Source organism: Mytilus galloprovincialis, chromosome 11, assembly GCF_965363235.1.
Source record: "Mytilus galloprovincialis chromosome 11, xbMytGall1.hap1.1, whole genome shotgun sequence".
NCBI lineage: Eukaryota > Metazoa > Mollusca > Bivalvia > Mytilida > Mytilidae > Mytilus > Mytilus galloprovincialis.
Window position 1 is genome coordinate 44,623,543 of NC_134848.1, and position 12,131 is coordinate 44,635,673.

Genomic DNA, 12,131 nt, shown 5'->3' on the forward strand with positions numbered 1-12,131 from the left:
TTGTATAAAAAGTTCAAACATCGGTAAACTTTTGATTCCTATAAACTCCGATACATGATTTAATAGTATTAAAATATCATACTTCCAATGATTATATTAATCGATAATTATTCATTTTCAGTCTGTACACTACCGAAGTTGAGTGGGACGGGTCCATTGGCTATTCCAAGATGGTTTTACAATGTCGAAAGTATGAAGTGTGAAAAGTTTATATATAGAGGAGGAAAGGGTAACAAGAATAATTTTAGAAACAAAAGGAAATGTGAAAGACTTTGTCAAGGCATCGGTAAGTATGGAATATTTTTTCTTATATGTCAGTTGACTAATTGATTGTTTGTTACTGCTAAATATCCGGTGACCAATTGTGCAAGTGTATTCCAGGTCAGTTAAAGTCCAATTATAAATTTTGAGTGCTATTGTTTTTGACTTACCCTTCACCATGTTCACAATAGCTCCTTTTGTCTTGGTAACGATTGACCATCGTTTATAAACCGTTGAATTCATTTTAAAACACTTTTTTGTCATACTTTTTACTGGAAAGGAAACATGAAAACAAATATTTGTTCGTTAAATAAATCAAGACAGACAAATCTTGAAAACCCCTATAATGTTTTGTTTCTATGCACAGGGCAGCCAGATTCTAGAATTTAGTGTTACCAATCTCAGATCAGATGAAACCCTTCAAAAGTTGATTTTGACACCAAGCAAATGGTTAAACAATAAACATGACATTACGGAACTTTCATTTCGAGTTAACTCCTTATGACTGAGTCGATATATAAGTGTATACATGTACTACAGATTTGATATTAATGCTTATATTTGTAGAGAAAGATTCGTGTGGGCCACCCCGTGATTGCGCTCGACCTCCGCCAGGTACTTGCGTGGAATCTGTATTTGAAATCATCAATGGAGAGAAATGTTACGCTGGGTGCAAATATCCAAGGTGTAAAAAGGTAATGTATTGTTAAATTCAGATAATCATGTTCTTTGAATTTATCATTTAACTATTAAAGGGAGAAAGTGTTCCGAACAGTCGTAAGTGTAAACAAGTTATGCATGAACCCTATTCTATAGTCTACAAACTTGTATCACATAAAATGTAAATGCAAATTTAACATTTGAGACAATTCAACAGAATACATAGGGGAAATAATACTAATAGGAGTATCCGATGTATGTTACTTGTATCATTTAACATATGATTCTATAGACAATATGTTTTACAGTGATGATTCCTTGACGGGTTTTGGTTCTACTCGACATTTTTGTCATTTTATTTTGGTTTAAAGCTCTTTTTAATTAGCTTTGGATTACAAATTATGGGCATTGAACTTTAATAAAGAGACATTGATTGTCGAAACGTGCATCTGGTGCAGACAAAATTTGTACCGGTTATGTTATTATAGAATAAGTATCCCAATAATTGAAATATAATAAAATATTTAACAAAGGGACATTATCGTGCAGGTATATTGTACTGTAAGATTCCAGATAAAACTGTGACAAGGCAATGCAACTCAGCAAACCGAAATGTGCTGGAGGTGTACATAATAAAGGGGATCTTTCATAAATTTATATTATGCAACAAGTTAAACAACGTGTGATGTCCTTGTGTGGTCATAAAGACACGATTTTATAATGACGCTGTGTGTAGACCGAAGTAAGTTCGATTTCTTGAGGGCTCTTTTAAACTGTAATAATAGTCTCTCAGTTGTACAGTACAAAATAAGTAACCTTGTATCTTATTAATCATTAATAATTTTAGTTAGTAGATCATGGAAGTCAAGAAAACTTTAAGAGAAATACATTGTTACTCTATAGTAAAACAAAATAAATTTAGCTGCAGATGGGTTTTGTAATGTTACTCATACACATACATGTATAAGTAATTATTTGCAAAGAAGGCTTATATATTAGTCGTAAAAACAGAAAAAAATGTATTACGAAAATAATTAACAATGTATACAATGTTTAATTTATATATTGTAAGAACTGGTGTTATTTCTATAAACAAGAAAATAAAATTACTGTAAATAGTTATTAAACAGCAGATGTTCACCCCAGTTTACAGACTAAAATATAAATATTTACCATAACTAATGCTTGATATACGACTTATAAATTGACATGAATGTAAGTTCTGTTTATGACAACTACCTTATCCATTTATCATGTTTATATGCTTTGTAAATTTAAGTTTCTTTGATTAATGCCATGGTATAAAAGGGATATCCCACTTAGATTATTTGACGAATGAATAAATATATACTTTTAAAACAGGTTAAAAGTAAAATTACAAAAATACTAAATTTCGAGGAAAATTCAAAACGGAAAGTATGTAATCAAACGGTAAAATGAAAAGCTCAAACACATCAAACGCATCGATAAAAAACTGTCGATCGAAACATTCATAAATCCATAACAATATGCAAGTTGTTTGAATATCAGCTTCTGCTAACTTGTGTATATAATTTAAAGCCGTGTTTCACATTTAACTGTTCATTACGGATCATTATGAAATTAAGATTGAAAATGTACATGATGATGGATTCATTGGTATTGAACGCCCTTTTACAAACCATTGGCTATTATTTTGTGGTAAATTTGTATTGGTTAAGGAAACTGCAGTGTTCAGATTGAACCACTGACCTTTTGTATGATTACAGACAATCTAGTCAATCAAAATTAGAGTTTAATGCGTCTGCCACGTGTTGGATTCAAACTTTCAATCTTAGTGCTAGGCTAGTGATGGAGTCGTTTAATTATTTAGATCACTTTGTCACCGATGCTCCGTAAATGTAAAGAGGTTAAAAATACAATGTATTCTACTGTGTAAAAACTTTCAATTTTATTACATTAAATTTTCTAACAAACCAACTGAGTATGGAATGTATTGTTTTTTATTAAAAAAAAATCTCAACCTAAGTTTTACAGACTGCTATTCGTATTTGTGTTTTTTTTCTCTTGTGGTATATATGGATCGGAATAAGTTTATCTTTTCGTGTTGTCCAATGTCTAATTGTTGGTTTGGTTCGTGTTTTGCAGTCCTCAGAAACACGACATATGTTGCATGTTGAGCTGGATCTATTATTCTTCTTAAGCACATGAGTACACTCCGAGTTTTGCTTAATCGTTAGTTTTCTAAGAAATGTTAAGCGTACTATTGTTTAACTGTTGATTTTTTTCACGTCTTTATCGTGGCGTTTTCAGTATATTTTCGAATTATGAGATTGAATGTCTGTATCCCACTTAAAGGAAGCATTGGCATTATTGTACGCTTTTTCTTTCATATTTTATGTATACTTTCTCTGATCTTTACTCATGTTGTTTGTGATATATTTTCATGTCAAGCTACTTGCTCAAGAAACAAATTAACCGTCATAAATTAAGGGCGCACGTGATAATGTCAATGTGAACATCAAGGGGCTTGGTAGGCAAAATAGCGATCAAAAAATTAAATCTGACATAGAATGTTTCGATGAGATTGTAGCTGAGAAACACCCTCTCGTATGAAACACCAACGATTATATATTAGTTATGTACTGTTAAGACAATAATCGAATTTTGATATGACTTGCTTTTATATATTATGTAGCATCTACGTTCGAGATTTAGATCAATGATTCCTTGTTTGGTGATATTTAAAATTCAATTTTACTTATCCTAGGTGCACGAAAAAGTATTGTATCTTATACCGAATCGGTGTATACTTTCCACGATTTCATTTGCTTTGATACATATAATGTCGCCATTTTCAAATAGCACACATTTTTACATTCTCTGGAATTTTTTATTCATATTTGATGTCTTTGCAAAACTACATTATTTTTTCTTTCTTTTATGAATAGTATTTTTTCCGACCGACTATAAAAATGTAATACTGAACTATCATAACATAAATAACGTATCGTATATTTAACTTATAGGGTTCCTGTCCGACAAGCGCACCACCTTCCCCGTGTAGTAACACATGCAACGAAGGACACAACGGAGATGACACAGACTGTCCTGGTGATCAACTGTGTTGTAGAGGAGGATGTTGTCGGGATCCAATTCTAGGTAAGTTTTGTATAAAACCTATTGCATTTCCGAACCCAATATCGGTTTAATTCAGAATAGGTAAATAACTGAAGTTAATTTCCATGTAAATAGTATCTAATTCCAGGAAAAAATAATTTCATTATCGATGTTTATCATATTAATTTAGTCAGGTTCCCATTTTAGGAAAATTTAGTTTATACTTCTATGACATGCAGATCATTAGAAATATAAAAAAAATCTTAAGAGCCTTTTAGTGTGACTGGTGGATAGCAGTATTATTGCCAATCATACCACATCCATATCTGGATGGCTTTTTGAGACGTAAAAATAAAATTGAATGCACTAGATCAGACAAATGATTTCATTGATAATTATTATTCCTGTCATGAAATGTTTTCATATTAGTTTCTGTGTGTGTTGCATTTAAGTGTTGTGTTTCTGTTGTGTCGTTGTTCTCCTCTTATATTTGATGTGTTTCCCTCAGTATGAGTCCGGATTTGTTTTTTCTCAATCGATTTATGAATTGTAAAAAGACGTATCCTACTGTTGCCTTTATTTACTGATGTATAATGCGAAACAATCTAACAGATGTATGCAACCGTATGGAAGGTATTCCGAAGGAGACTGACTGATGTTTTTTTTTTAATTCTAAAGTTTAAAACTAAAAATTATAACACGTTGCTTATACAAAAAAGTTCATGCAAACGTTGTTCTATCAAATGCAATTATGTCTTTAGATCTTTGTTCAATTTATACAAATATTTCTTTTTAATTGAATTTTACAGTGCTTTTGTTTTACTGTAACATCACTTTTTGTCGGATTTAGGGATAATGAGCAAAATCATACATTCTTAATCTCCCAATATTACCTATAATAGATACAACTAGGGGTTACGAATTCCATTCGTATTATTGACTTAAATTTTTGCCTGTATATGTAAATATATATAATTCTTTTAATTTTTTTTTTATTGATTTCAGATTAAATACTTTTACCTCTATGTAAACATGGTAACCGGGTTTTTGTTCACAAGAAGCTATTAAACCATGTTGTTTATTGGTTAAGTTAAAGTATTCCTTTCGACTGCTTAACAAGCGACATCACTTAAGCTGTTTATCAGTGTTTTATCCGTGTCACAGTTGAACACAGATCTAAACGTCCACATTGATGTGGTCATTATCTCTCCCTCTGTTCAACGATTGTAAAATCACAGATTGAGACTGTGTATTAACGACATAGAGTCACTTTTGTAAACACATGCTTACTCGTTTGCAACACAAACCATTGGACTTCTGCAACATATCTCTTATGCATATAATTGGTCATTAAAACTTACAAGCTGAATTTGGCTAATTTGGACGCACGGAATTTAAAATGTTATTTTGATGAAATGCATCATAGGAACAAGGATTGAAATATAATACGCTAGACATACGTGTCGTCTACAAAAGACGCTCGAATAAACAAATGAAATAAAGCACGAAGAAAAGAAGACACAAAATTTCGAAATGTTATGTTACATACAGCTTAAGTAATCTATGTCTTGATAAGAAAATCCTTTATAAGTGTTTTATATACTACAATTTTTCAATTTTAGAACCGAAAATTGGTGATTGCCCTGAAGATCCAAGACCACAAACTTGTCTCTTAAAACAATCTGAATGTCAACTGGATGGACAGTGTAACGGAAAACGGAAATGTTGCAGATTTACATGTCACAAGTTTTGTGTCGACCCAGATGAAAATAAATAAATGATTGTGATAGAAATCTTTATATTAAAACACTAGGTTTTTTGTTTCTTACAGCTGATTCATAACATCGTGTATTTTCATTTTCACAGTTGTCTTATTATCATATATTAATGTAAGAAACAGGCTATACCAGAACAAGTGTTTGTCTCTCACCAGAGTTTTATACAATTATCAACAAAAAATTACGAAAAGTTAGAGTAAAAATCGTTTATTGTGAAAATATGTCCATGCAAAGTCTCTACATTTGGAAAATATTTAATTAATATTCCACGTGAGAAAAAAAAACAAGTATCAAAAGACTGCTAAGCTCAATATTTGGTTCTTCAATATCAATCAAACAAAGGGTGGTTGAACGTTCATGTTGAAACTCACCAGACTTCAAACTGTGGATCGTTTAAAGTATCGTCTACATTGCACAACTTGGATGGGCAGAATCAAGAGTAAAAGGAACATTGTTTTGTACTTGACCACCATCCAAAATAAGTTTTGAATATTTAGTATTTAGCAAATGCATTCCAATGCAAAAATCTAATAATTTATTAATACAGTGATACCGACTTAGACTGTATAAACAAGACCAATGATAGGTTACTCTATATAAAATGTCAGCTAAGAGTATAGTTAAATATATTGCATGCATTAGTAATTCAAATATTACAATGAATGATTCAAAACTTCTATTACAGATAGAAATAAAACTTTTGAGTAAGAAAATACAGGAACGAAAATTGAAATAAATTAATAAAACACTATGTATTTACAACAACAAATGAGTAAAAGAAAAAAAAATTATTTGCAAACAGAAAACTCACGAGACGATAAATAGATGACAGTTTATATGATCATTGAACACTAGCAGTTGTATACTCCACTTCATTAGGTACAATGTATCATCTTGTATTAAATCTAAATATGTCAGATTCAAGATAATTATACTTAAGTACCGGTCTTTGTAAGAATCATGCAGGTTCCTGTTGATGGGCGATTCATGACCCCTCTTCTAATGTCTTTATATTTTGTTTATGATGAAGGTATGGTATGAAAATAAGTTTTCTGTATTAATTTTTTCTTTTCAACTTTGGTTGCCATGGAAACCATCCTTACAAAATTTTGCCTAAATACGTCCATAAGTAGCCTTTGAAAATTGAAATATAATGGATTTTAAAGAACCATAGAAATAAAGTTAATCAATACAAACAATATGTATATTTACAGTATTGACAAACACAACCCCAAACTATACAAAAACGTTAAAATTTTGAATTTACTAAATGGTTTGTTTCCATAGCAACCATTTAAAAATGTGTTAAAATTCGAAAATGAAAAATTTCAAAAACTTTAAAATTTTAAATCTGTTTATCTCCCAAGACCAACAATACCATGACATGTCATTGACAAATTTTGAAAAACCACATTCTATATATTCAGAAAATAAAAAGAAAGTCGTGTGTTTTTTTTTTCTTTAAAAAAATAATTTTAGTCAAAAATTGTCAATTTTCACCAAAATTCAGATTACCAAACAGATGAATACTGAAACATTTTGAACTTAAAAAGCTAAAACATTCCATTTATGCGTGCATTCCTGACACAAATTTGGTAATTATAAATGAGAAAATATGATTGATAGAGATATTTTTGTAGAGAAGGACATGTTTTCTTTCTGGGCATGGTGCCCCCCCTTTTTTTTCAAAATTCAAAAAATCATTAATAAATTTAAAAGATGGAATTCAATTGTGAACATTTTGAGCATTAAAACATGAAATTTCTTCAAAGGGTGAGGGCAATAATAGAACCCCCTACACCATTTTTATATATTAGATTTTTTTTTAGAAATGGGGAATGTGTCAAAGAGAGAACAACCCAAACAGAAATTTAAAATCTTTAGATTCTATTTCATGGTCTTTAAAATTTACTCTAAAGAACCTGAATCGATCACCTGTAATTTTTGGTTAAATCTTGCATCAATGATTATTTGTCCCTTCAATATATATCAATGAGTGGCTTAACAATTCCATTTAAATGTTCTTTGTATCTGTCGTTTTTTCTTCAAAAGCAAAAAATGAATTTTACCCCTATGTTCCATTTTAGCCATAGTGGCTAAGTTTCTTGAAGTACAAGGAAATAAAAAACTAAATTTATACAAGATTATAACTCCCAAGTTGGGCTGAAATTGATTAAGCATATTCAATATCAAAAGAAGATTTTTTTTTTAAAGGAAGCAAACTAGATGAACAAATTGTGAAAAATTTCTTTAAAGGGCTATAACTCCATACGGATTCAATTGACAATTCTGGTCATATAAACTTATTTGTAGATCCTACTTTGCTGAAAGTTGTGCTGTTTACAGTTTATCTTTGTCATTAATAATATTCAAGATAATAGCCAAAACTGCAAAATTTACGTACAATTAACAATTAAGTGGCAGCAACCCAACAATGGGTTGTTAGATTCATCTGAAAATTTGCTCTTAAAAGGCTTTAGTGTTTGAGATATGAGCTACACACTGCATTTTACCCCTATGTTCTTATTTTACCCATGGCGGCCATGTTTTTTTACAAAATAGAAAATAGAACACAAATTTAATTCTAGATATCCTAAGGATCATTCAGTTTATAAGTTTTACTGGAATTGGTTAAGTAGTTTCAGTGGAAATGTTTCAAATATTTTACACCGGACAGACGACAACGGAAGCAAAGTGATGGCAAAATTCACAGTTCCTTTGAAACGGTGACCTAAAAAAACTACGTCCGTTCTATCAGAAATAAACTGAAAATAAAAATTTAAAAAATTGTACCATCGAGAGCGCTAACAAGGCAACTTTCCATAAATTTTAATATTTTTAAGGGTCATAAGTCTTTTAAAAAAGTCAATTGTCCATGATTATAGAACTCATCCGAGATATTGTTGATATTAATCTAGTGTATAAGTTTTATTAAAAATCTGGCAAGAATTGTACCTGTGGGAGCGTTAAAGGGGCTATTTTCCATAAATTTATTATTTTCAAGGGTTATAAATGTTTTTATTAAAGTCGATTGACCACCAATATCTAACTTGTTCGAGATATTGCTTATAATAACCTAAAGTATTAGTTTCTTAAAAATCTGACATAATTTGTACATGTGCGAGCGCTGCAAGGACAGCCAGATGGACACAAGGACGGATGGCAATCAAAATTTGAAGCAGACCATGTTTAAACGAAAAAAATTAAGTTCTAATTTCGATTTTTATTAATTGAAAATTTTTTGGTCGCATATTGGTATCACGTTGGCGTCGTCGTCGTCCGAAGACATTTGGTTTTCGCACTCTAACTTTAGAAAAAGTAAATTGAAATCTATGAAATTTAAACACATGGTTTATGACCATAAAAGAAAGGTTGACATTGATTCTTGGTGTTTTGGTCCCAACAGTTTAGGAATTAGGGGCAAAAAAGGGCCCAAATAAGCATTTTTCTTGGTTTTCGCACAATAACTTTAGTATAAGTAAAAAGAAATCTATAAAATTTTAACATAAGGTCTCTATGACCACAACAGGAAGGTTGGGATTGATTTTGGGAGTTTTAGTCCCAACAGTTTAGGAATTAGGGGCCAAAAACAGGTCCCAAATAAGCATTTTTCTTGGTTTTTGCATAATAACTTAAGCATAAGTTATTAGAAATCTATGAAATTTTAACACAAGGTTTATAACCACAAAAGAAAGGTGGATTGATTTTGGGAGTTTTGGTCCCAACGAATTAGGGGCCAAAAGGGTCCAAAATTAAACTTTGTTTGATTTCATCAAAAAATTAATTATTGGGGTTCTTTGATATGCCAAATCTAACCGTGTATTCAGATTCTTAATTTTTGGTCCTGTTTTCAAATTGGTCTACATTAAGATCAAAAGGGTCCAAAATTAAACTTAGCTTGATTTTAACAAAAAAAGAATTCTTGGGGTTCTTTGATATGCTGAATCTAAACATGGTCATAGATTTTTGATTATGGGCCCAGTTTTCAAGTTGGTCCAAATCGGGGTCCAAAATTATTATGTTAAGTATTGTGCAATACCTCTGCGGTCGTATAAAGCTGCGCCCTGCGGAGCATCTGGTTTATTTATAAAAATACTATTTTTGATATAACAAAAATAAAAAAATAAAATATTTTTTTTGTCTTAAATCAGTGGTTTTGATAAGATAATAACACTCTGTAAAGATTAGACAAATGGGACAGTTTTAATCTTGGTACAGTGTTTCCAATTTCATTATCTATGGAAAATACATTGCCTTGCATCGTTTCTTTTGTGGACTAGTATACTATTGCACAGAGTCAGATTATGTACACATAATGGCTGTTACTATTTACCTCCCATGTAAATCGACATGTATCGAAACCTTTATGCAAACACTTATTTGTCACTATGTCGATTTAACTGTGCTAAAATTGAAATTGAAGAAGAACTACAGAACCTTTCTTTTTATTCTAATATATAATAATCTAACTTATCTAAAAGATTTGAAATAAATGCGGAATGTGTCCATTGGACACAGATGATGCTCCCGCTTCCATATCATAACGGTCATAAACGGACATGACTGAAGACACTTACCAATTGTGTACTAACTTTTATGGTGATAAGAATTGTGTAAAAGTTTCGTAACATTTGGTTGAGGCAAACTAAAGAAAGAAATACAAAACAAAAAATTCAGCAACTTTTTCCCTCTATAAAGAGGCATTGCATAGAACAGTGAAAGTTACACCACCAAAATTCAAAGTTGATCTGCATTTGGTGGTTTTAAGCATTGTGTATAATTTTAATAACATCTGGTAAAGACAAACTAAAGTTAGAGAACAGAAACGGAAATTCAGCAATATTTCTATTTGTAAAGGGGCATAACTCTTGGACGGTTTAAGTGACACCACCAAACTTAGTCTTGTTTTATGGTAATAAGCAATGTGATTAGGTTTCATAACATTTGGTTGAGGCAAACTAAAGATAGAGAACAGAAACCAACGTTGGGACATACTGACGGACGGACAAGGGTTAACCTTAATGCCCCCTCCGCCACTGCGGGGGCATAAAAATATGTAAATATAACAATTGATTAAATTAGGCAAAATTCAAGAATGGCCATTGCACATGGTTGTCATAAAGGTTTGAGAATCAAAACAGTATACAATAGTTCGGACCAGCAAATTTTCCTCAGGGCCACAAGGATAATATTTTTGAGAACCATAAAAAAACGCGATTATTCTGCGGTATACAAATAATAATTCAGTTAGGTTTTAAAAAAAATAATAGACAAGCTGTCCTTTTCCACCATATACAATAGAAACATTGACAAATTCTTGCACAATTAATGTAGATCGTTGGTATATATTTCCTCAGATAAAACATGTAGAATTTGTATGCCCCCACTGTAGCAAAGGGGGCATTAAGTTGTACCCTTGTCTGTAAGTACGTCCGTTCCAGAGTTATACCCTTATACAAATGGAAAAAAAATGCTGACTTTTTTGTTTCCGTTCTCTAACAAGTTTGCCACAACCAAATGTTTTGAAACTTATACACAATGCTTATTTCCATAAAATTCAGAACAGTTAGAATGTTATTGGTGTAACAGGTACTGTCAATAAGTTATGCCCCTTTAAAAATGGAAAAAAATGCTGAATTTTCCGTTTCCGTTCTCTTTTTTTCGTCTGTCTGACATAGTTCATCTTACCCTGACCTCATTTTCTTAGAACATTGATAATGTTAAGTTAATATGATACTTGTATTAAAATCTTTACATAACACTTACAGAGTTTCAAAAGTAATTCAATTATAAATAAAACCAACCAGACATTTCAGGGAGAGTGTTCTTGTTTAGCAGATCTTAGTCTAGGGTAAAAGTTTTTAAAGCATCAATCTGTTTCAAAAACCAACAATGAGTTGCCTTAAATTGTTACTGTAACTTCTTTGTAGCCATTTTGAAAGAGAAAGTATCCTGAGCTATTTTTTTTTAAATGTTCATTAAGATTTGTTTTATAGATAATCATGTTATGCTCATTGTTGAAGGATATACGGTGATCTGTGGTTGTTTATTTCTATGTCTTTGCTCTCTCTGGTTGAGAGTTAATTGTCTCATTGACAATTACAACACATCCTCTTATCTTTATACATAGACTTACTAGTAATTAAGTTTTGGATTCAACTTTATTCTTTTTCACTGACAGCATCAGTCTTAGACACGACAACGGGTTATGCGTATTACCATTTTTTTTTAAACTTCTGAGAAATCTTACATATAAGATTGAAGGGAGGGCTGCCCTCAACTGTAGAAGTTGTGTTATGCTTAAATTCTTAAAATACTTAGTTCACAAGTAAA

General features: G+C 31.2%; 1 long non-coding RNA gene across 1 annotated transcript; it reads left to right on the forward strand.

The window, feature by feature from the left end:
- The first annotated feature begins 836 nt into the window (after positions 1-836).
- On the forward strand, positions 837-5,807 carry LOC143051640 (uncharacterized). The gene is made up of 3 exons (XR_012970862.1): positions 837-956; positions 3,930-4,062; positions 5,643-5,807. It is a non-coding gene; the product is annotated as an uncharacterized LOC143051640 (long non-coding RNA).
- The last annotated feature ends 6,324 nt before the right edge of the window (positions 5,808-12,131 follow it).